The sequence below is a fragment of the Myotis lucifugus genome, unplaced genomic scaffold, assembly GCF_000147115.1.
Source record: "Myotis lucifugus unplaced genomic scaffold, Myoluc2.0 scaffold_18, whole genome shotgun sequence".
Lineage (NCBI taxonomy): Eukaryota > Metazoa > Chordata > Mammalia > Chiroptera > Vespertilionidae > Myotis > Myotis lucifugus.
This window is the reverse complement of record NW_005871066.1, coordinates 4,775,774-4,802,693: the sequence shown is the minus strand read 5'-3', so window position 1 is coordinate 4,802,693 and position 26,920 is coordinate 4,775,774. Positions and strand designations below refer to the sequence as shown.

At 41.9% G+C, this 26,920-nt stretch overlaps 1 protein-coding gene across 1 annotated transcript in view; it reads right to left on the bottom strand.

Moving 5' to 3' along the window:
• The window catches only part of GLI3 (GLI family zinc finger 3), a 257,326-nt gene that overhangs the window by 185,180 nt on the left and 45,226 nt on the right, over nt 1–26,920 (bottom strand).

Genomic DNA, 26,920 nt, shown 5'->3' with positions numbered 1-26,920 from the left:
ATCTACTGGTTACAAAGGATAAAGGTGGCGATCCTGGAAACCTCCAGGGCCCCTTGCATGACCATAGAACAGAGCTGATAACTAGAAGGAAAAAGGAATGAAGGTGAAAGTTCAAGTGTGAGATGGCTCTGGGGGTGAGGGAGGCGCCCATTCTGCTGATATGTGCATACTCTGGTGGGGTCCAGACATTGCTTTAAACATGTAAAAAAAACAGCCCAATGAGATGCCCAGCTCCCTAATGCTTCTGGTTTCCTTTGATCTATAAGAACTTTCCATCTATCCAGTATGATTCTCTACAAATGTGATTGGATGACCTTTCCATAATAGCAGATCAAAGAAACAAGGCATAAAATGAAACCAAACTCTCAATCTGAACCCACAACAAGTGAACCAATTCATCTGTTAGAACCATACACATACTCTGAAACTACACATGCCAAACAAGCTCTGCATTTAACCAACAGACTGTGCTCTGACAGGCAAGTGCTGATGGAAGCAAAGTTGTTCAGGCACTGCTTAGGCATCTAATCTGAAAATTCCTGATCTGAAAAAAAAGGGGGAAAAAAAGAATAAAGAAACTATATTTGAAAAACAACAACAAAAAAGAAACTACATTGGAGTGTAAATAATAATAAATTTTACATGGACAGATTTTGAACATATCCCAGTATATAAACTTATCTTCAAAGTATTTCATAAAGCAAATATGTCTAGGTGAGAGCCCCTAAAAGCCAGCAATAGTATGCTTTAGCAGTCTCATCGTTGTTCATGCAAATTCAAAGGAAATATACTATAAACACAGACAAGCACGATAATACAAACTAAAGCAATGACGACTGTTTTGTGTTGAGTAAGGACTTAAACTACCTAAAGCCAGTACTCTTTCTGCCTATGTCCGGGACTTTAAGACATAAGCAATGCATTTTTTTCAGTATAGCAAATAACAGGCCAAACAGTATAAACCATGAGGTACACTTTAGTTGTCAGTGAATTTGCTGACTACTACAGGGTAACTGTGAAACATTATTTTGGGCAGATCCTCACCCCAAACCTTGTAATTATGGGATGAATAAAGAGTTTAATCTATCAAATAACTACTAAAAAAAATAGATGTAATACCACATTTTCACACACTGATCTTTACAAAAGCAATTCAAACCATGCTTTTGCTTATTTAAAAACAAACTACAGAAAAATCCTACATTTTTATTTTCCTTCTGATTAATACTCTCCACCCTTGTACTTTGTTAGCAGTGAAATTGCAAACTATAGAATAAGGGCTTGCACACATGTAAAAGCAAAAGGGTGTCAAAAACACTAAAACCTTTCGTCAGTTTTATGAAATTTTCTATAACTCACAAATGGCCAAAGTCATATTTTCCACTAATTTCTGCCTGTATAAAACCTTTATTTCAAATTTCAACCTGAACTTGTAACACTGAGGTGCAAATGCTATAGAATGGACCTTCATTCAGAAAGCCAGAAAGCCCTTACCAAGAGGGGCTGAGACTCCTAATTAGCATTCTCTGGGAAAGATGAATAACCAAGCCCTACTAATCTCTTCCAGGTTTAAAACAGGATTCCCTTGACTTACTCTTCCTAGAAGAAATGAACTCTTCTTCTCTTAAAACTGTACCGCTAAATTGAGGGAGTTTCTTTTAGAAGCCATGCCTTTATAATGAGGATTTGAATCCAACTTCATGAATAACTGAAAATTTGGCATGGTCTGTTTAGAGTCCTCCCACCTCCCCCCAGCCTCCTCGGAGAAGGAAGTTGGGGGTGGGGGAAAGAGAAAATAAGGGTGTCTTTTTAGCTAAATGATCCTTTTTTCACAAGTACTTCACTTTATAAAAATGAATTATTTTCTTCATGAGAGTTAAGCCAACATGTGTGGATATTAAGTTATAAAAAGAAATAAGCAAAAGTTCAAATATTTAATACAGAAAAAAATTAACTAATTCCCTTAAGTTAAAAAAAAAATCAGGCACGAATTTTTTTAATGTGGACACTTTCATTAGACTTACTTTTACTAGTACAATACTAGTTAAGGCAACCACATTTTTACCTGCCCTCCCTCTCCAAAATATTCCCGTAGACAACTATTTCATGAAGTTTACCTCGTGCACTGAGCTGCTTCTGACGGGCATTCAGATGAAAACTTGACAGTACACACGCTCCAGAATACAAACAGCTACGGGACTTAAAAGCGCACTCTCCACAGTGAAAGGGAAGCCTTCCAACCAATACTCCTGCCTCCTCTTATAAATTTAGCAACCACTTCAGCCAGCCAAAAGACCAAAGCTTCTAATCTTGTTCAGTTGAACCGAGTTGTTCAATAAAGTTTGAGAGCCAGTGCAGACAGCTACCCCAGGCCAAATTATTGACAGAAACATACCGTCCACCATGGCAACTAGCAGACGTCGGCTGCAAAAATGTAAGCAAACGGCCCGCTGCTCCGGGAGCATCTGCCAATGGACTTTAACAGCCAAATACCAGGCGGCTGTTTGGCTTCTCTGTGTTAAACTGTTGCATGCTCGGGGGTCACACCAAAGCATGCAGTTTGGGGGGAAAAAATTATTTCAAATACTGTCACCATAATCCCAACCTTGGACCTCCTTCTCTCTGTCTACTCGTGCTTAAGTGGAAGTTAACGGATTCTTGCCCCAAATGGAGAGCTGCCCAAATATCACACTGAGAAACTGCCCCAGATTTCCCAAACGCATCCAAAGGCAACTGACATGGGGCCAGACACTCAGGGCCATAAACTCTGAGAACTCAAAAGTTGCTTCATTGCAAACACGGCTTAGACTGTTTACAACAAAGATTAAGAAGAGAGTAATCCTGTTGCATGAAGCGGGACTAGAACACACACTCCTCCCTGTGCATTGCTCACACACTCCTGACGATTTCTCACTGCGACCCAGGAAACAAGTGTATATTCGCCTACGACTGGAGATAAAAGTATCAAAGGCTCCTTCCAACATAAAAATGAAACCCTGCTGCTCATCAGTCACTAGGAACCCCTCCTGTCACCCTAACAGAATTAGCTGATGAGGAAGGAGCTCACGGTACAAGTATTCACCTTTTTTAAAATGAACATGGATTTTAAGCTGTTTCCTTAAATCCCATTTTGACACCGTTACTCCTTTCTTTCCCCAAGATGCAGAAGACAGAGTGTAAGAGAAGAGACAATACTTACAACTCAGGCCCCAGGCTCTGGCTAGCTACTTTCTGCAAACTTCTCTTGGTGGGCTTTCTCTGACTGTGCAGACCCTCTAAGGAACATTCTGGTGTCCCCCTGCCTCCCCCTCTCCCACTCCCGTGCAGTGCTTCTCCCATTAGAGGAATTAAAAGTGGTTGGAGCCATGCTAAATTTAACAAGCTCATTAGTATTCTTTCGGAGTGCTTCTGAGTGAACTCTCTCTATTCAAGCCGATCTCTCCAGGAGAAGGGTCAGGCGGCTAATCATTAAATCAAACTAATGTCACCCTATCACAATCAGCCCGGGAGAAGGAGGGTTTATTATTTCAGTTTATGCTAAATAAACGGTTTTACAAATGGTCCCCAAGCAAGGTCAACAACAGCTTCAATTACAAGACAAACTTAACAAGAGTTGCTATAAACCAAGTACTCAGTATTGACTTAAGAACAGGCTCAACTCCACATATTGCCACTAGCCGGGTATTACAGGAATGCATATTGTAAAATAAAGGAAGGGGGGGAGCTTCTTTCTTTGCCAGAATTTGCGACTGCACAGAGACTCCTCATTCACCTCTCTCCAACCAGCTAACCGCTCAGCTCAATTCACCCCACACAAAGGCTGGAGCCCAGACCTCAATGGACCGAGTGAAACATGTTCAAAACTAGGCTCTCTATTGTGACTGAATTTCTTAACATCTTTTCAAAAAGCGGAGAATGCCTTGAGGCTAAAGGAAGAAACAGGCTAATGGTGAATTGGGAATTCTGAGCAAATTTCAGAGCCCTTTCCTCCTAGCTTTTGAGGTTGAAAGCAAGCTCTTTCCTTTCAAGTTTCAAAGTCCTTTTTCCTCCCGCAGTGTCACAGAAGGATTTGAAAAGAAGGTAATTGTGCTCGCAGTCTCCCTGATCAGAGCTTACGTCCTATTTCTGGTATTTCGGAATACTTCTTGCAATAATAGTGCATATAGCTCAATCCCTTAACCGGCCTGCACTCTGCAATTGCTCATTAAATGAACAATTGCGGGTATAAAATGCCTTTTATGTTCAGGGTCTGGATATAAGATAAGCATTCTAGGACTCTAAATTTGGTTTACTAAGGAAACTCTCCATCATTAAATTACAAAACTGAAGTCAGAATATCAGGCTTTCCCAGAAAAGTGGCACTCAGATTTCGGTTAGCCAAAATGAATGGAGAATGGGGGTGGGGAGAAGGCAACAAAATGTTAAAAAGTGGTGGGGGGGGGGGGGGCCTTGATACTCAGATTTCTAGCCCAATGGAATTCTAAGGAGAAAATAATATTTCCATGTTTAGGAAGATCGGAGTTTGTGAAACCTGATCATTTCCAAACTGCATGATATAAAGTCATCTTCAAATACATTAAAGCAGAGGTCTGAGGCTATCAATATGCAGAGGACTATTCATGACCCCTCACCAGCAAGCATCACACACACACACCCTTAAAAAAAGAAACAATCCTTTACCAATATGGAAAGTTTTATCATTTATATCATCTCACTTCCTCACAACAACCCAAGGCTGTGGGGGGCAAGGTGTTAGGTCCAATTTCCAGATCAGAAATGAGTAACCACTTCCAGGCAAGTAGGTGATGCAAGAAGAATGCCACCCATGCCTTACTGAAGCCACACAGCCCTGTTAACACACAGGGCAAGAGGTCTGTTCCTGGGCAGGTTTGGGGACGGCACCTGAGGTAGTCTGCATTCCCGGCCTCCTCCACCACCTCTACCACCCATTGAAGAAAACAAGAATAACTACACATTTATGCACAGACATTTCAAAATTCCAATCCTCTCCCAGTAAGTTTTGGTCAACATACATCCACTCCTGGAAAGCACCCAGAACAAAAGATAAATCTACGGTGAGACATCCAACCTCAGGATCTCAGTGCCATAGAGCATCCTATCCTCAGAGACATGAAGATGCACATGTCCCCTACACAGGGCTGCACCCCAGCCCCACAGCACACTGAGGCTCAGCCAATGGCTGATGAGGGGTTACTGCAATTCTTCAGGTGACCCCACAAGCCTGAAGCCCCACCTTCCTGTTCAGAGCAAGAAATGGAGCGTGTTTTTCTGCTTCCTTCCAAGAAAACTGCCTCGCTGTGCTTGCAAAGAGCATTCTTTCATTTTCTTCCTATTATTCATTTGTTGCATCTTGCCAGCTTTTATTTCTTTGGTGTTTTACAGTTTGATGTTCTTTGAAGAAGAAAAAAATGGAATCCAAGTTCTCGCCTCCCTGATTCAGAATTCTCATAACTTTGACCAAAGAGAGACTAGAAGTTAAAAAAAAAAAGGAAGAAGAAGAGACTTAGAATATTCCTACACATTACAGAACTGTGCTAGGAAGGGGGAGTAAAGTTCCTGTGGTTTCTAGAAGTAGACTCCTGCCTCTGTCCATGAGTTATGCCTAAAGCAGGGGCTGCTCGAGGAAGTCTAGAGCTCGGCTTCCACAGGGAGACAGGGAACAGTGCCTTCTCTAAGGACATTTCCAATGCCTTGGGGTGAGACCTGGCCCTTCTGAAGCTACAAATACTTCTCCCATTGACAATGACTGATGGCAGAGGGCGTGGTCCCGATGGATGAGAAAAAAGCACTCTGCTTTGTCTGCAACCTTCACACCACACTGAGGGGCCTACAACACTGAAGCTCTGGAGAAATTCAAGTGGAAACCCTCGTTCAAAAACCCTCATTCAAAGATTGCAGAGGAGCGCTCTCCTCCTACTTTCATCCACCTGCAGGTCCGGAGGTGAAAGGACAGAAAAAAATATCCTTCATCAGTCTTAGGAGTATCTTAGTTATTTTAACATTTCTAGAGCTCTTTGGCCAAAGAATCAAATATAGTCTAGACCAGTGATGGTGAACCTTTTGAGCTCGGCGTGTCAGCATTTTGAAAAACCAACCCTAACTTAACTCTGGTGCCCTGTCACATATAGAAATTTTTTGATATTGGCAACCAGAGTAAAACAAAGACTTCTATTTTTGATATTTATTTTATATATTTAAATGCCATTTAACAAAGAAAAATCAACCAAAAAAATGAGTTCGCGTGTCACCTCTGACACGCGTGTCATAGGTTCGCCATCGCTGGCCTAGACTAACTTCCCACTGGCCCTTCACCGGAAACTATTTGCACCAAAGTGCAGGTTAGCGCTCAATCCAAGGCTGATTTCTCGGCTCACTCCCCACTACTCAGTTTACAGAGCTCCATTCAACTTCAAAAGGGGTTCCCTGGGACCAGACGAGAGTAGGCAGAGAAAGCAAGATGAGAATTTAGATAAACTAAAATGCAAAACCTGAAATGGCTGTGGCCCCAGGGACTGTAGCCGAGGGCTGTGAGGGTATGCAGAGCAAGCAGCCTCCTGCCTTTTTAAAAAAGATAATACCACACGGGCTCTGCTCCTTGCCCATCTGGAAAATCAGGAACTGATAACACTATCTGCTTGTCTGCGGCCTCACCAGGCATGCCCGGTGGCCTGTAGGGTTTTCATTTACTTTTCTTGTGCCTCTGAACCCGCACAAATCAGAGGTCTACAACCCTGCCCCCATCTCTACCCCCACTTCTGAGAGGAAGCTTCTAGGCTGTGATGACATGGACAGCGAAGAATTACTGTGGCTTGGCCAAACATTCCCCTACACATTGGGGCATTTAAGTCCAAGAACAAACCCAACCCTACTAACCATCTTTCAAAACCCCAGACAGAAAGCACTAGCCAATCCCACCTGTACTTGGGGGCAGAGGGGTGGGGGGGGACAGGACCCTGAGGGTCCCTTCAGGTTTCCTTGTAAAAGGGAGGAGGAGATAGTCCCTATTTTTCCATGAGCTTAGAAAGGCCCGTCCTTGAATTAAGAATTCTAAAAAATGTCATGGAGCTTTTCTATTAGCCTGCTATTAGTTACTAGTCACTGCTTACACAGAGTGAGTTCATTAGTGACATCAAAGGCAGTACAACCAATTCTCAGGAGGGCAAATTTTTTTTCCCTTCTGCCTAACAGTGCATTTATGCCTATCTGTGAAGGACAGCCTCATGAACATTTAGGTATTTGAGATTTCTTTGAGAACTTAATTTTAGTCTTTTATAAGCAAAGAATGAAGAGTCTCCCTTCCTTACTTTGCACATACAGACCTGAGCAGTTAAGATTCCACAGTGAGACCAACAGCCAACAGTTTAACAGAAACACTGAGATGTCTTCTCACAAGGCCAGTGTCCAGCGTGCTGCATCCTCAGATGAGACCTAGCTGGAGATCTACAGCAGCCCAGGGCCAGAGGGAGGAGGGAAGAGCCTGCCCTTTCTTTCCTTAAAGATACTCAGGAATAAATCTGGGTCACAGCTTCTTCTGGCATCACTTTCAAAAAAAAAAAAACATGGTTCCCTAGTTTCATACCCCTCCCCTCACAACATCCATGTCCAATTTCCTAGCCTTTCTGCCATGTTTTGAATTGCAGGAGGGAACACAAACTTAACCGGCTTCAGCAGGTGTGTTCATGTTGCATGGTTTTTGTCTTTAGAAGATTAGGTAACGAGGAAACCCAAGCATATAGGGTTGTGTGTGTTTTTTTTAAATTTTAAAGACTGTGCTTATTCCATTGTAGAAATCAGACCCTCTTGGAGAGTACATTTAAATATCAAGAGAATATCCTCACTGTACCTAATGAGCTGGGGCTCTGCCCACACTGTGACAGGATTAGAGATGGTGAGCAGGGCTCACATCTGCTGACTGGGCTCCGGGCAAGGCCGGGTGCTGCCTGGTCAGGTTTCTACAACAGGGGACCCCGCTAGCCACCACCCACTTTCACCTATGAAATGTGCACTTGAGAAACCCATACAACCACACATTTTGATTCTTCACAGTTTTGTATAGGTAAGGCATGAGATTGCTTTCTTCTAGTTACGGTGGCAAAAGTCTATAACTTTGTAAACTGCTTGCACAACATGGCTCAGATACTGTCTATGAGTGAAGCAGGAAGGGCCACGAAACCTAATCTCCCCCGAAAGCCCATCTTCATGGCCACAGCCAAGACAGGATGCGTTTGGTCCTCCAGCTGCTCTCCTCTCCTCCTGCCAACTGGGTAGGAGAGACACCACCACCTACCCTCTCCTGCAGGGAGACTGGGAGCCAGGACACAACCACACCCAGACCTTTCTTTTGCCCTTGTTCCAACTTTCTAGGCACATATAGAACCTACTGTCCCAACACCAACGGACGTATGTTGATTTTCAAGAAGTCCCAGTAAACGCAACTGAAGAAACAAAAAAGTCCAAACTCCTCTACCTTTCTAAAACACAAGTGATTTTAGATTCATTTTCCTACCAACCTCTTTTTTCCAAAGCCTGCCAACTCGGTCTGTTAACCATGCACCAATAAATGACAGCTAACATTCAGTTACTATGGGGTAGGAAGTGCTTCAGAAAACATTGTCCTTATGCTCATTTGCCAGAGAAGAAAACTTTGGCACCAAGAATCTGGGTCACTTACCCAGCTTACTCTGCGGGTTCTGAGGCAGAGCCTGGAAGCCCCGGCAGTCAGACTCTAAAGCCCACATTTAAATATTTGGCTATCAGCCCTTCCTACTCAGTGACAAAAAAATTTAAAATGAATTTGAATTTTGGTCAATGCCCTCAAACACAGGTCTGCGAACTTCACAACTACCCAACTCCGCTGCCTTAGACTGAAAGCAACCATAGGGCCAGACTTGAACCAAGGAGCATGGCTGCGTTCTAATAAACCTTTCTTTACAGACACTAAAATTGGAATTTCATATAATTTTCACGTCACATTTTAAAATGTAAAGAACCGCCCTGGCTGGTTTGGCTCAGTGGATAGAATGTCGGCCTATGGACTGAAGGGTCCCAGGTTCGATTCCGGTCAAGCACACATGCCGGGGTTGTGGGCTCGATCCCCCGTGGGGGGTGTGCAGGAAGCAGCCGATCAATGATTCTCTATCATCATTGATGTTTCTTTCTATCTCTCTCTCCCTCCCTGAAATCAATAAAAATATATTTTTAAAAAATAAAGCTAAAAATGTAAATGATCATTCTTAATGGGCTGTACAAAAACCAGTAGCAAACTGTAAAATAATAATTGAGTTTTAGAGAGGATACCGAGAGATAGTCACTTTCTTAGACTATTAAAATATTTCCATAATTGGCAAGGTGTATCAAATGATTCCACTTCCAGGATATATCTTAAAGAAAAATATTAGCAAAGATATTAATTTATATTCAAGGATGTTCATCACAGTGTTATTTATAATAAGAAAAACAAGTTAGCAAAATAAATGTCCATTACCATATTATATGAAGAAATGTCATTAAATATAGTACATTCAAGAATTTTAATGAACATAGGAAAGAACTGGGCTGAGTGCCAAGTACTGTTTGTTCTAAGGTCTTACATGCCAATCCTATGAGCTAAGTATGATTGTGATCCTCATTATAAATACAAGAAGTACTTGCCCAAGCAAACACAGCTAGAAAGTGGCAGAGCCTGGATTAGAATTCAGAGTCCCCTCACTTACCCGCTAGACTACCACATCTCCAAATTTTTTAAGGATCCAAACTTTTGGAGGTTGGGAAGGTGAGAAGAAGAGAAATATGTAATTATTTCTATACAAAATTCCTAAATTAAAGGAGAAAAAAAGAACTTACTAGTAAAAGAAATGTACCAAAATAGCATGAAAACATTTTTATGTCTTTTTCTTTATGTTTCTATATTTCCCAATCATTTTAGATTGCAGAAATAGATTATCTAATTTACTTTTATTTTAATGTTATCATAAGTATGCCCTTTACAACGATTCGCTAGAAAAGTCCAAATTAAGTACACATAAATTGAATAATTATCTCACAAATTTATATCCTGAAATCTTGTTATAAATTATTACACCACTATAAAGTCTAAGTACCTGGTAGGCTATTTTTACACATATTAGGAATACCTGACATTGATATTGATCTTTATGGAGATTTCAATATATTTCCTTATTTTAAAATCATATGTTATTTTAACTATTTTGTATTTATACACAAGTGCCTCCCCCAGATGAGAACCAAAATTCCCTCACCTCCCTCCCCACAAAACTTGGTAACTCAACTTTCACTAACCATCCCTGAATGGCTTAAGAGGGAAACTACATTAGAAAATATCACGATCACCACGGATATCGCTTGTATTTATTGAGCATTTACCCAATTAAATGCCAGGCCATGCGCTCTATGTTCCATGCATATTAACTAATCCAGTCAAATGCTCACAGGCCTATTAAGTATGCAGTTATCACCACGGTTCCAGTTATTTAGGTAAATATCCTGAGGCTTAACAAGTTTAAGCAACCAGCTTCAACTCATACTTGATCAGCACAACTTTCTCATCTATGATAAATGACTAGCAACCCTTGCAAAGTGTCTCCTGTATAGAAGCCCGCAGAGCACTGACTTGCTTGTGCTTTCCTATGTGAAGATGAGCTTCACTGTTGAAACGAGTCTACCTCTCCCTGGAAAGGTTACTGGGAAAGGCTACTTCGAAGTGTGTTCAAATGAACTTCGTTGTAAACTTTAATCTATTCGAGTTATGAAACATGGTTTAGAAACTTCTCTGAAGTTCTGATTCTGCTTCAGTCGTTGTTGTTGCCAAGTTTGGATCTTAGTAACGTTCAGGATCTTGCCGTGTCAATCACACCTCTCATGCTCAGGCTACATTATTTTTTCACCACTCCTCCTCCAAGCCCTTCCCTTCCACTACCTGTTATCTTTTCATAGTGCTTGTAGGTTCTGCAGAGCCATTTTGCAAAGGATATTTAACACTATTTTCTGGGGGACTGGGTTGTAGGCTTAGATGCAAGAAGCAGTCTTGAGTATTTGGTTTGTGTTCAAATTCACTAGAGTTCCAACAGTTAGAGCCATACATGGCTTATTGAAAGGGGCATATGTCCAATAGTTAAAGAAGCATAAAGAGAAAGGGAGAAAACTTGCTCTTGGGAGCAGCTTTGCTTGGATTATTTACCAACAAATGAGAGGCCCTTCAGGGGGCCTTAGGAGGATGTGCCCCTCCCGCAGGCTGGAAAGGAATGCTGAATGAGTCAATAAAACCAGTGTCCCACTCCACAGAAACCTTCTCCCCAACGGAAGATGATTATCAAACTTTAGCAAATTGAACAAAGTTTTCTCTCTTTTTTTTTTCAATCAAGAACAAAAACCAGAAAACCAGATTACTTCTTAAAATGCACTATTAGGAATTGTAACTGTTCCTAAAAGTGCCAGGTATATTTCTACCCATGCAATATTAAAACTAACAAGCGTCTTTCCAATTTCTTTTAATGATGGGGGACGCAATAAAAATACAGCAGTGCTTCATTTCGCCAAAGGAGCTGAAGCAAAAAGAACCAAAATAAATAAATAATAAACGTACATGGGCCACTTACCAAAAATAAAGTCACTTAATTCAACCATTTACAGGAGGTGCATGCAGCATTTTGAAAGCAAAAATTCTCATAATACAAATCTCCACTAAAAATCACTGCCAGGGGCTGAGACAGGGCAGGATGTTATTTTTCAATTTATTTTTTAATGTTTGGGTATTAATGACATCACCTCCATGCCATATAATAAGGCAGCATGGTATAATAAAAAAGGAGCTTGAAAACCTAGGTCCCAGACTTCTACTATTTAGTGGGAGTATGACCCAGGGTAACTTAAGCTATATCAGACTGTCAATTGCCTTATATAGCAGGGGGGATGATAAAACTTGTCCCTCTTACTTGACAGAATTTTTTGAGTATTAAATAAAATAGTGTTATGAAAATGATCTTTTTAAAAAACATATTTTTATTGATTTTTAGAGAGGAACAAAGAGAGAGAGAAAGATAGAAACATCAATGATCAGAGAGAATCATTGACTGGCTGCCTTCTGCACACCCCTTACTGAGGATTGAGCCCACAACCCAGGCATGTGCCCTGACCAGGAATCAAACTGTGACCTCCTGGTTCACAGGTGGATGATCAACCACTGAACCACGCCAGCCGGGCAGGATCTTTTGATATAAACTCTATATTTATGAATGCCAGGTACTACCACTATTGTCATCTATTTCATAATAACACAAAGCAGGCGAGGGGGTGCAAGTGCCCTGGGCCAGAAGTCGGAAGGCTGAGTTTCCAGGCCTGGTCCAAGAGCTAATGTTGACTGAACCTCAGGCAAGTCACAGAATTTCTCTGGGCTGCTGCTTTCTCTTATATAAAATGAGACATCAGTCATGTACTCCACTCAAGTTCTCATTGATGTCCTAGAAAAAGATGGGATGATATAGAAAAAAGTGCTCTAAATCCTCTAAAGCAGGGGACCCTGTGGGTCTCAACCCCTTTGGCGGTCGAACGACCCTTTCACAGGAGTCGCCTAAGACCATCCTGCATATCAGATATTTACATTACAATTCATAACAGTAGCAACATTACAGTGATGAAGTAGCAACGAAAATAATTTTATGGTTGGCTCACAACATGAGGAACTGTATTTAAAGGGCCAGAAGGTTGAGAACTACTGCCCTAAGGGGACAAATCAGTGAACACCTTCACCAAGAACCAGACCAGACAGCTTGGGAGAGAATAATTACTGTTTCACAACCAGAAAAAGGATCAAGTTAATGACCTATAAGTACAACTGGTCATCTCTTTCACCCACTTCTTTGTTTTGAGTCATAAACAGCATTTACCAGACAAGTATGCCCCCTTGAAATATACACAGAAAATATTAAATTTCCCCCTACTTGATTTTCTATAATGACTTGAGACACTTAAATCTTCCCAAGAAATCCATTTTAATATTTCTCCATAAATAATATTTACTATTAAAAAGATTAAGCAAATTCTGTTAGGGCGATTGTTGGCAATCTACAGCCACTGCCTGTTTTTGTACAGCCTGTGAGCTAAGAATGGATTTTACATTTTTAATGGCCGAAAAATAACCAAAAGGAGAATATTTCGTGAATTATAAAAAGTACAAAAAATTCAAATTTCAGTGTCCATAAAGTTTTATTGGCACATAGCCAAGTTCGTTCATTTTTGTATTGTCTGTGGCTGCTTTCACACTACAAGAACAGTGTTGAATAGTGACCAAACAGCCCACATAAATCCTAAAATATTTATTAGCTGTCAATATTTACCAAAAAAGGGTGCCACCCCCAACTTACCTATCTCAGGACATGCTAAGAACACCCATCAGTAAAACAATAAAGCATACCTGGGAAATACAGACAAAAATTAAGGCAGCACCATTTTCAAAGTACTTAGTATTGATGCTTCTAAACGTTAAGATAACTGTGAGGCAGGTAGTAAATATCACTGAACTTTATGGATGAAACAGACTTAGAGAAATGAACTTCCCCAAAGTTTCAAGTCGGTAAGTTGGGGATCAAACCAGTTCCCTATAACTTGAACCTCTCAATTAATACGGTGAAAAGGGGAGAATCATTGGCTTTTATCATAAACTTAAAGGTAGAAAATGCTTCCTGTTTCCTCTGTGCTAAGCACTCGGGCAAATAACAAATTTTAAATATAAAATCTGAAATACCTATGATGAAAGGTCTGTCTTCTTAGCCAGCTTCGGTTGTGTTTGCAGTTGTTTGGGCTGTCTGTTTGTTTAAGAACAGTCACAAAACAAACACATACACACTTATGTTCCAAGTGCCACTCTCTCTGGAAGTTGAAGGTGACAAAGGCCATTTCCCACACAGCAGGCTATTCAATGGGCCTTGTTTCAAGTACAAGGGACAGTGCCCTTCGCGGAGCCAGAAGAATCCCAAAAGATCTGTTTTTGAAGGTAGATGAGCCAGACCGGCATGCATTTTTGTTAATAGGGAGGCAAGAATAAGTTTTGAGTCTTTCTGTTCCCACCAAACCAAGAGTCTACTGGCCAAATGGAGTCGGGGTTCCAAGACAGTATTCCGGTGCCTTGGATGAAAGATTGACCTCAGAAGGATTAGGGTTCTCTGAGTCAACACAGGGAATGCAAACTGACCCGGGTCTGCCATTCTCCTCCACACCTGGTTCACATGGGTGCACCATGTCAAGGTTTCCATGTGTCCGAGCACAAAAATCTGACTTTCTGAGAGGAGTAACAGCAAAAGGTTGCTTCTCTTCAGGCCTTATTATAACTGTGATTTCTCTAAATGTGAAACTATCTGAGAAGGGAAGGATGGGCCACAGGGTTGGTGCAGCAGACTGGGTGGGCAATAGTCAACCTTGGAGTAGGCTATTGGGAAGCAAAGGGCTCATCTTCAGATGATGAATAGACCAGACGGACAGTCAGAGAGTAGGTTTGTTTGGACAAGATCCAGTTTGGGAAAGTCTTAGGTGAGTCTCCTCAAATTCAGATTTTCAGTGAGATTGATCACCCCTCACCTAACACCTCGGGGATTCATTCAACTCAACAACACAATATTAATAACTGAGGGCTTCTATATGGGGGTTTTTTGTTTGTTTTTGAACTTCTCTTTCTTCTTTAATTCACATCTTGCTGACACAAGTAGAAATTCCTATTTCTTGGCAAGAAATTTAAGTTTACTGCCAAGCCATTCAGATATTAAAATTCTTCCATCCTCACTCATCTCATTGCCCAGTCCAGCTCTAAAGCTCTCAAGAAGAGTTAAAGACAGTGACCCACACACATAATCCAGGCAATTTTATTATGCTTGACCATTTTATTAATTCTATTGGGTCTCTTTAATCTATTCCTTTAAGTTGTAGGGGGCAAAAATCCTAGTATGACCCAGATACCAAGAGCAACACCCTCTCTTCTTATAAAATGAAAGCATTTCACCATTCATTCAGCAGAATATTGGCAGCCATTGAGACTTTACTCTTGGCTCCCTCAGAGAGAAGTTGCCACCCCTTAGCTCTCAAGTAGCCCAGCCTCACAAAGCAGTGAGTGATGGAAGCTCATCCTTATGTGTCTTCCTTCCTGTGCATTATTGGCTCTTGCTTAAGTTCCAGGAGAGAAAGAAGTAAACACTTTTTTCTATTTTCAACCTAATTTTCAAATCTACACCACAAACCTGTCTTTTCCTGTCAAATAACAATGGCATTTGCAAATTACGGATCTTCTATCCAAACATTAATTCTTTACAACCATAACCTCTTTCTGTAATATTCAGGCCACAGTCTTCCTGGGTAAGGGCCTCATACATTACTCAGAATAAACCAAGACAGGTATTTATCTCTATGAACCTGTCTTTCCTTTCATTGTGTTCCTCCTTCCTCCACCCCACCCCACATTGAAGAGTGCTCTTCCAGCCCACCTTGACTGTCACACCCCTCCCAATGCCAGAAAAGAATACTCATCCCCATCACCAACCCACCTGTGCCATGGAGCTGGCCCCCTCTGTTTACCTTTTCTCCAATTAAGTCTTTACTGGACCCAACACCACTTCCATCCAATACACCAGCTTTCTTCCATGTACATCAGAACCACTGGGCAACTCCTAAGATCTCTGACCCAGGGTCTCTCCAGACCTTGTGTGGCTTGTACCTGCCTCCTGAGGTTGTCTGTGATGTTTCCAAGAATTGTGTTTTGGCCAATTTAATGGCCTCTATCATTTAAATTTAAATGGCTCCAAATATGCGTAAACAGTCCTTTGTAAATTTGGTTGTCTTTTAAATAAATCTATCAAGATAAACTTAAAATTCATTGTAGGGTAAAAAATCAAAGTATGTGTAAAAATATAAATTTTAGTTTAATAACACAAGCAGAAAAATAATCACTTACACAATCCTGTATATACCCCTGCACTAAACAGATAAGGTTTCAAAGGTGGGGTTTTAACATAGTTGTATACTCCCGTGTTTCAATCCACTGAAGGAATCTAAAAAAAGGGTTTCGTTTTTATGTAATTAAAGCACATTATAGGAGCAGTTTTATTAGTGCAAGAGAAAGAAATAATGAAGAAATTAAAACCTATTCAATAGATTGCAGTCCTTGGCACGTATAGCAAATCTGTCCCAAAAAATTTTAGCTGTAGAGTAACTCCCAAATGTTTTAGTAAAATTCCCATCCTCTGAGCTTGCCCTAGTCCCACCCAATACCACTTCCTATCCAATGTGCACAGTCTTGTTATGTTCCTATTTGAAGGTTGTAAAATAATTTGCAAAAGCATCAGGGTTTCCATGAGGGCTGGGAGGATTTTTATTTAATTACTTTTTAATAAATATCTCCCTCAGAAATACATATTCCTGAAGCCAAATTTGTAGCCACTTTTCATTCACTGAAAAATGAGAAAACAGAGAAGTCCTGAATTAGCTTAATTTCACTAATGAGGTCATGAAGATATACTATAAATGTGCCACATAATTTATCAAGTCATTAAATCGAAATATGATGCTAGTGCATTTAGGGTTCTCCTTCCCCACTTGTGCCATCACTTGGCCCCGGCCTTGTCTCATTGAAAACTAGTTAATGGTGATCTCAAGTCCTGAACTTCTTTTGTGCTCTGCTGGGCTGACCACAGAAAGGAACGCCAAAAAACAAACAAACAAACAAGACAACAACAGACCCCTTAACAGTGAACCAGTAGATTCTGTAAAGTCACTGAGCATAGTAACGTTCTGAAAAATTCCATCCAAAATGCACAACCCAGTCTGGCAAAGAAGCTTCAAACCACAGAGGAAAAAGACAAAACGCTGGGAAATAGATACCTTGCGGATGCTAAAATTACATATTTCAAGAATGCAAAAGCAAACTCTTTGCGGAGTATGAAAAACTGAGGCAATGTTGAAAGTTCTGGTGTTCCTCACTCCATTGCCTAAAAATCTTCTAGAAGCACATGTCACTCCTCAGCTCCCAAACCTTCCCCAAAGGCCGGCTGGCTGTCTACAAGGCTAACGCCAGCTGCTTGTCCTGAATAAAGCCCGAGTGGGAGGAACCATTCTCAGCCTCTTCTCTCCCATCCTCTGAGGTGGCCCAGTCCCACCCAGTGCCTGCAAGAGCATTTCTCACACATGGCTCTTGTTAGCTGTGGTATCTCTATGCCTACATACCCCTGGCACTAGAGAATTATCCTATGGATGAATACGTAATTGAATGAAATGGGGGGACTTGCAGGTACCGGCTGACAGTGACGGGGCAAGTTTCCTGCCTCTCCTGTTTTCAGGCAGCAGCAACAGCATCTATCTGACCAGGATCAAGCTATGGGGGTGTCTCTGGAGAGCCTGGACATGGGACCCCAAGAAACAAGATGCCCGAAAGAAAGCACAGCTCCAAACAGGTGAGGGCGGATGAACAAAGGATGGAGGGAAGTCACTTAGGGCAGCATTTTGCAACAGGTGGGCTCGATTCTTTATGCCCCATTCAGTGTTGCCAGACTATCCATTAAAAACACTATCCTCCTATTCATAAACTTAAGGCTGGTATCCTTTAATGGCAGATAAAATATTAAGGACAATAAAGCAATGAGAACCAGAATAAGCAAACAGATAAAGGGCAAGGAAAATGGACAGGAACTATTACACCACAGACTTCCTCTCTCCCAGCATCAGTGTTTTCTCTGTTCAAATAGGTTAACACTTTTCATGTGTTCAATACTCACCTCATGGAAGTTGCTGTGGAGATTAATATTTAGCCCATGTATTTGAGCAAAGTATAAAGTGATCCATAGTTTACAGAAATACCAATAAATTGGAAATGTATCAGCAAATATCTGGCCTTCCTTGATACCATGAACTATTAGGTTAGATGTGTTGGGAAAGTCTTAGTGGCTTTTAAATAGATGTATACACACTTGATGGATTAAAGAATACAAATGTAAGAATTTAGCCTTTTCCTTACACCTATGGGGGAGGGGGACAGAGATTATCGGACAGAGAGAGGGAGGGAAGGAGAGAGGAGATGAAGAGGGGGAGAGAGAGAGCGAGAGCGAGAGAGAGAGAGAGAGAGAGAGAGAGAGAGAATAGTAACCCTGCCAATTCCTTACAGGTAGAGCACTTTTATGTTGCACATGGTTGTTTTTTTAACTCACAGCCTTTCATCTTCACTCTGGTGAGGACTGCATTTGCCACAGGCTGATAAGTGAATGGGGTAGAACTTCAAAACTCATGTCAACCAAAGAATCTAGAGAGGGGGAAAAATTAGACATAAAGCTGGTAAAAGGCAGCTATAATTTTTTAATGCCTTTTATTTAATTCTACCGAAAGATCATACAGCCGTGTGATCCAGATTTGGTACATCTCTCAACGTCAACTCATGTACACACATGGCCTTAATCCAGTTCTTTAAGCCCAAAGATGTGGTTTTCATTAAACTAGTAAACCTAAGAGGGCTGCTAGTATAACCACTAAGTTAATAAACTCCTCTTAAGACAATCTCAACCTTCAATTTACCAGGATGAATCGAGAACTGATAAAGAAGAAAATATAATGTAAAATACAATTCTTCACGCGACAGTGCGGCCTGAATCAGTACTCAAACCCTTAGAGAACTCCATTACTTTGATCCTTACTAAAAGTACAATCAAGGAAAGACAAATTAAAAGCACTGCACTGCTGGCCCTTGCTGTGTTTCACTTGGCTCAAGAGATGTAGGGAGAGAGGTCAGAAGGAGATTGTGGGCACATGAACTTCTGCTAAAATGTCAGTTCTATTCTCAAAACCAGGGGTACCTTATAGCAGTACTATTTGCAACCAACAATTTGAAACTACAAATGTCCATCATAAATTGTGGCATATTCATAGAATGGAATATCACACAGCAAGAATGAATGCTTATAACTACACAATATGTCGGCGAATCTTTTAGGCAGAAAGTACAGAAAAAGAGAAGCTGCCAGATACGAAAGCAGAACAGATTTGCAAAGTACAAAAACAGCCACAACTAACCTAGGCTGGTAACCTTGCCCAGGAAAGGCATGGGGGCTAGGGGTGGTTTTGAAACTGCTAGTGACAGTCTGTTTCTGGAGCTCAGTGCTGATTTCATAAATATGTTTGGTTTATGAAACTCATGTAAGTGTACAATTTATGATATGTGCACTTTCCTGCATGCATATTTCCTTCAGTAAAATGTGGTGTCAGTTCTAAAAGCTCCCAGACGGTTGCTAAAGGTCAAATTCTTCAGATAAGTCTCTGTGCTCCCATTCACAAGTGCTATTATCTTTCTTAAACAGGAAACTTACAGCTGTGTATTTCAGGTTAAATACAAATCTATTTAAATAGTTGCAATATGTAACAAAATGTTACTCTATAGCAAAAAGAATTCCCAAAATAGGGGTGATGGAGCATCAATAGGCAATTCACTGAAAAAGAAATTTAATAATGTGCCAGTAGAAAATGAAAACTAGTTTTTATTTCATTATAGCAGTGTTTCTCAACCACAACCATAAAATTATTTTCGTTGCTACTTCATCATTATTTTCGTTGCTACTTCACAACTGTAATGTTGCTACTGTTATGAATCGTAATGTAAATATCTGATATGCAGGATGGTCTTAGGCGACCCCTGTGAAAGGGTCGTTCGACCGCCAAAGGGGTCTCGACCCAAAGGTTGAGAACCGCTGCATTATAGAGTGAAAGAAGTGAAAATCGAAATATGATACTGGGTACTTGGGTTTTTTTGTTGTTTTCTGCCTTGGTACCAAATTAGGAAGTATTGGCAAAGACTAAGTAAAGAAAAATACAGTATGATCAGCAGAGTAAAGTAGTACATTTTGTATACTCACAAATCTGTACACCAGCTTGGTGACCTGTATGACAAGTCTTAAATGTATATACCAGTTTACCCAACATTCCCGTTGCTGGGTACATTCCCAAAGAAGGAATTTGGGTTCCATGCAAAGACTTAGTTACAAGGATATGCACTGAAACATTACTTATAATAGAGGGGATACAGCTCCTAAATGACCAATAATGGGATATTAATAATATCCACAAAGCAGAGAGAAGGGCTGGGAGGAGAAGAGAGGGGAGAAATCATATACCAAAATGTTAGCCGTAGTGCTTATCTCTGCGAAGTCGATTATGTTATTGACTGCATTTTTTGACATTTCTCTAAAATTAAAAAAAGTCTTAAAATTGTTTAATTTGGAAATAAATGTGTCTTTTCAGAGCTGTTTCATGCTTAAATCGTGTATAGTTCTTACATAGAACATACCGACTCTTTGAGAAATCTCTTGGTCTTTTTGAAACATGAGTTAGTGGTAAATAAAGGAGATGCCAGAACTCTCCCCACAATTTCCACAATCAAGTATTTGCTTGAGTATTTTTTTTTTCTTTCTGAATCCCCATGGGTATGGGAAGGAGGTTAGAGACATTCTGTGAGCTCACACCCAGTTTAACCCTAATTCCCCAGACAAAATAGAACCTGGGAGGATTCATTTGTTTCTCCTCTCTGCAGCAATGACCCAGCTGACTCAGCACACAGCTATTTATTAATAAATGCTATGTGCAATTACTTGGTTTTATAAAAACTGCCATGTCTTCCACCGCAGTTACACCATCTCTCTCTCTCTCTCTCTCTCTCTCTCTCTCTCTCTCTCTCACACACACACACACACACACACACACACACACACAGCCTTGTCTTTAACAGGATACTGCAAGAGCTTTGCCTTCACCATGCAGCAACCTTGTGAACTATGAAGATTATTTCACATTTTAAAGCCCTGGAAACAGAGGCTCAGAGAGATAAAGCATCTTATTCAAAATCCCACAGCTAGGAAACAGCAGTCAGAGCGAGACAACTAGTCAAGACGACTGACCCAGGAGTCCAGCCCTCCAGCCCTGTAGTAACCCAGGCTGCACCTCACACTCTGGGGGGTCCACCGCTGTCAGCCACTTGTTAGTCTTTCTGCAAGTCAAGCTGCCGTGGCAACGGTTGCATTTTCATTTTGCATCTTGTGGCAGGTAGCGGCCCTGTAGGTGCTGTGAAATACTGGGGCCTCTCTCACCTGAAGAGGTGGAACCTTCAGGAGCAGCAGGCTGGATTGGCCGAGCAGATGCACAGGTGAGCAGTGTTCTCAAGGAATCAGCTGAAAAGCCTAACACATGCTGAGAGCTTTTCTGTCTGGTCTTCCCTCACATCCCAAGCAACGTTAAGTCAACTACTGCTAAGGCCTGAGTCTGGCTCTAATTTCTGAAAAAGGAGTTTAAAAATCGCATCAATGTTACTTTTCAGTCTCTACAATAAACCTGGGAGCATGAACAGGCTGAGTGTCCTACACAGAGCTGGATGATAACTTGGCAGTCTATTTCCTCTTTTGTGGAAAGCTGTCCATTTATACTGATTTAGAAGTAAATATTATAATGTTCTCCAACCGTTTGCTCCAGGTTCTCCCTCCCTTCCCTCATTTGCATTCCAAGTTGGGCCTCTCAGGAGCACAGCGGGATTTCTGAATCACTGACCCCCAGAGCAGAGAACCTCAGGAAATCCTTAAGTAACATGATCAACCAAAATATAGCCAATGACTCCCAGGAAGGGGCTGGGTTCATGCCCACGTAGATGTGACTCGGGGAGATGAGGGACAAAAGGGACCACTATAGAACCTGAGAAAAAAAGCAGCGCTTGTCCATGTCAGTTCTCACAACTTTATATTTTCAGTCATTAAGTAACGGACACACACTTGACCACTGCCACTTGGCTTTTGCTGAGGGATTATAGAAATCTTGCCTTACTCTGTTAATTCTTCCAAAATATCCCAATTTTCTATTTCTCCCAAAGGACAAAAAGGCAATGTAAAGCAGATTCCTGATAGTATTTGACTAAGCAAACAAAAATGTTAAGCGTAGTATGGTTTCATGTATTTTATGGAATAAAAGACTCAGTAATATGTATGAGGCACTAATAGTTACAATATAATATAAAAGATAAACATTCTGACTGTTCAAAAATTCCAGATGACCATTTTATGACATTTAAAATCAATTAAGGATGCATATCACCTGATAATATCTGGGCAACTTGATTTTCTTTTCCATCTGACTTATTCTACCTAAACCAGGTAACCTCCCTTATCTGAATACAAATAAAGATTTCTTTGGACAAGTCTTATCTGTGAGAAATGGGGAACTGACCAACAAATTTGATTTCCTGACTTTTGTTTACAGGAAACTCAGGTTCATAATTGGGTCTAGAGATGTCTGCACTGTATGTCAAAACTTCTTTGCACAGAATTCACCTTTCAGCCGATCCCACAGACTTGGCTGGCTTCATCCCTAACACCTGCTTATTCACTTCCTCCCCCTGAAATGTTAAAAGCTCTGTGTTGCTAACCAGCTGGTAGAGTTGAGCAAATCCCCCTAAATCAGCCCCTGCCAGACGACCCAGGAGTTAGTTCATGGTGGCTCTTTGCTGACACACAGAGAAAACAAGTACATTTTGGTTCACAAAGGAGCCTTCACATGTTTCACAGACCTCTTCTTTCATCTGTCGGTTCACAGCTCGTTTTTGATGAACTGTGTTCATCAGCCGCCCCCCAGGGCCGCACAGAGGGTGACAGCACGGGCGTGGAGTCTGGCTGCAAGGGTTCAAGGCCTGGCCCCTCACTGCACTCAGTACAGAGTCCCGGAACTCCCGGCGCTGCTTCCTCATCTGTGAGTCGCGGCAGTGGCAGCGGGCTTGCCGTGAGGATTAAGGGGCACACATGAGAAGTGTTCTATAGATGTTAACGCTCAGTAGAACCGCTCGCCCCATGCTGGCATACAGTATGTCTGTACAGATGTGGGATCATCCTTCCTGCCTGATTTATATTAAATTCAGACTCCTACCTTATAGTTGCACCCCATGCAATTTTTTTTGAGTCCATTAAGTTCCTAGAGAGACCTGAGACCAGCTGATCCAAAACACACTACATATGTGACAGTACATGCACCTGTGTGTCTGCAACCAACTGAGTGGTAAATGTTTCTAAGTGCTACCATTTACCAGTGATGCTAGCATAAATGCAATGCCCTGGACCAACTCCCCGAAATGCTCACCTTCCACACCTCAGTCCAGCTGTGGGAGCTGATGACACAAACTACACCCCTTTGGGCCTCAGTTTCTTGAGTTTGAAAATTGGAGGTGACAACAGCTTCCCTCATAAAACTTTGGTGAGCAGGAAATGAGTTCCCTTATACAAACTTATACAGAAAAGCAAAACTGCTCTATGGGAGTAAGTGGATTCTAATTTGCATGCTGGGATAAATAATAATACTAACAGCAACACCAGTAGCTATCAAGTGTCACGCTGTGCAAACCCTTCACATCTTTGATTTCCTTAAATCCTCATCACGATCTTATTATTCCCATTTTGCCAATGAGAACAGCAAAGGTCAGAGAGGGTAAGAGAGTTTCCCGAGGTCACGCAGCAGGGTCAGACGAGGCCCAGGTCTGAGTCCCACAGGACATGTACTCACTCTGCCCTGGACAGTACAGGCCCAGAAACATCCTCTTATTTTGGCAGCTCTGAACTTGCCAACTGAGCTCCAAGTCACAACAGTATAACGGAGGAGGATGGTCACACGTGTTAGCCAACAAGATCATTGACATCAGGCACAGAGACCAGCAAAGGGATAGATGCCCGGGCCAGTCCATCATGAAATCCTGTTTCAACTGGATTTAACATTTACTCAAACCTCATTACTTGTGCCCCACACACGTTGGTGCTGACCAAAGATATCCTCCAAGATTCATCTGGTGCCAGAGGGAGCCGGTTCCCAGCTGAAGTACACGGGGACCCTCCGCCTCCACATTTTGTGCACTACTTGGCCCCTGGGTCTTGACAAATCCTGTTTAGGCCCATGGATCACATAATACTCCTTCATGAAAACAGATGTCAGCTCAGGTTTCTAAAACTTCTCTACCCTCATCCAGGATCTAAACCAGCCCATGGAGCCAAGAATCCTAAGAGCATCGTTTCTCCTCGACCCTTCACAAACGCATAGGTATATATTCAATGCTCTCTCTCTCTCTCTCCCTCTCTCTCTCCTACCCCCCACCCCCAGGTACTTGGCCCAGCTTGGCTCCTCATTCAATCAGAAGAAATAGAATAAGACATGAACTCATGCAAACAACTGCCCAAAGCAGTACAATCCGTCAGTTGTATAAGTAACAGACCCCCAGCCCCAGTCAGAACCCAGCTGGGAAAAGTCTGCTTCCTCATGTGTCTAAGACAACCTACTTCTTCAGCCCTAAGCTACTGAGAAAAATAAAAGGCCCAAAACTGAATTCAGCGAGGAATTCCTCCAAGGAGCTACTTCCCAAATCTTCACTTGGTTGCGCCCTTCTCCTTTGGACTCAGGTGCAGGATTGTTGATCACTGCATCCTGTTGCTGCCCAGCTCCTGGCTTCCCTGCCTGAAGAGGGCTGGGAACGTAGGCAAGAAGGCTCGATCCTATCCCCTTGGCACCTATGAAACCTTTCTCCAAATTTCAAGTCAACAGCCAAGCTATTTGACTGGCGCACACACTCAAGTGAGCCAAACCTGAATCATACTGAATTTCTCATGGGGCCGAGAAGGGGGCACTTTCGTTTATGCTTTCTTTGCTGCCTGATTCACCTACTTACTGATCACCGGCTGTTTCACACAGGGCACTATGCCAGGTGCCCGTAGGACAGTCCCAGTCCTTCCCCCTGGAAGCTTACAGACACCTGCTAAAGAGTCCATATTCTAGTGGGGGTTAGTGGGGGTGGCTAGAGGTCAGCAAAGGCCTCAAACTGAACAATGGGATCTATCCAGAGATACCAGCTCTGGGAGAAGAGACAGTGATGGTCTGGAACATTCAAAGCACAAAAACATGAAGATGGCTGTGACTTGAAACAAAGAGGAAGGTTTCTTCATGACTGCCTTTGGAAACCAAGGGCAGTAGGACCGAATGGCCAAATAAGGGGGCGAGGAGGGGAGGGATGAGGCTGGGTCCATCATCATCACCAGTTTGCAGGTAAGGGAACTGAAGTACAAAAAGGCCAAGAACACAGGTCGTACATAGCAGCACTGGACATGAACCCAGTCTGACTCCAGGACCCAAGCCTTTGATCATGAGCTCTAATTCTACTTTTCTATGACTTCAAAATGTAGAAATGTAAAATATTAGGCTTGATGGAAAAGTGATCACTAATAATCAGTTTATCCAAGGAATAAGGGACTGAAGACAAACTGCAGAGTGAATCACAATTATAAACAGAGATGGAAAGCACAGACAAGGGGCATTTTAATAAATCAAAAGTGACACAATTCCATGTGCCTCAGTTACAATCTCCATGCCTCCTGGCTTTGGCTTGTCCAGTAAAACGATGCTAGTGTCATATTCAGTGGGATACCTAGTGCATGAGTTTCTTTCCCCAAATGTTTTATTGTGGTAAAATACACATAACAGTATTTACTATCCTAACCACTTTTAAGGGTACAGTTCAGTGGTATCAAGGACATTCGTATTGTTATGTAATCATCACCACCATCCATCTCCAGAACTGTTTTCATCCCCCTAATGCATAGCTTCTGATGAGGCTCCGCTTTAAGCAATACCACTCACAATGTTGTAAATATTCACTAAACCCTGCCAAGTGTGAAACTGGGCGAGATGTCAGTGCATCAAGACAGATACAACACAGCTCTGCCTTCATGGAGCTCAAAGTCTACCAGCAGAACTGGACATATAATCAAATTGGGGCTTAAACAAATTTCAAGGGCTGCACAATTAAGAAATCAAATGGATATAATTTAAGATATGACCCCCTCTGGTGTTGTTCAGTGGTTGAGCATCGACCCATGAACCAGGAGGTCAGGGTTCAATTCTCGGATAGGGCACATGTCTGGGATTGTGGGCTCAATCCCCAGTAGGGGACGTGCAGGAAGTATAGCCGATCAATGATTCTCTCTCATCACTGATGTTTCTATCCCTTTCTCCCTCTCCCTTTCTCTTTCTGAAATAAATAAAAACATAGTTTTCTAAAAAAGAAATTATACGGACAATGAGCGCCCAGCTCGGTAAGCACCTAGCGTAAGACAACATGCAAATGTCACAGAGGACCAGAAGCCACTCACACAACTTCTCTCCTTGGGGTCTCTTGTTCTAGCTGTTCATTCTTCCCCCATATCTCTTCTAACTCCCTTATCTTCTTCAATTCTGTGCCCTAAGGTCAGTTTTTCAGTGAGATCCATCAGTATCACCTTATTGCCTTCTGCCTTCCTCCCAGAAGGAGACAGGGCAAAAATATGCATTACCCAAAGCACCAATAAAGTTTTAAAAATTAACTCTATGTTTCACACAGGTAGCCTCTGGGGGGACCCGGATTTCCAGTAAGTAGTCAAACTGCAGGCGACTAAGATGCAGGTGCTTAATTCCACAGTCACATGTGGAAGTCCCTTTGGCAGCTACCAGCACTGCCGAAGTCATGGTACAGCGCATGCTGGAATAGGTGTCTTTGAAAAGACAGCCTGCTCTCACCACCTAAGGTAAAACAATACAACAAAAAGACCTTGCCTTTGATCTCCAAGGAACTCATCTCCCCTCTCAAGAAGAAAGGAGAGCTATTCCTTTAGCAATCAGATGGGCCCCATCTGATTGAATCAGGGCCCCTTCATTCATTCAACAAATATGTATTAAGCTCTTACCATGTACTAGAAATGAGTAACTAGACCCTGTTTCAGGCACTTGGGCTACTATACCAGGCAAGAAAATAGACACAAATCCCCATCAGCAGAGATAACAGGCAACATTTGTTAAGACTCTAACAGTTAGACGCAGGGGTCCT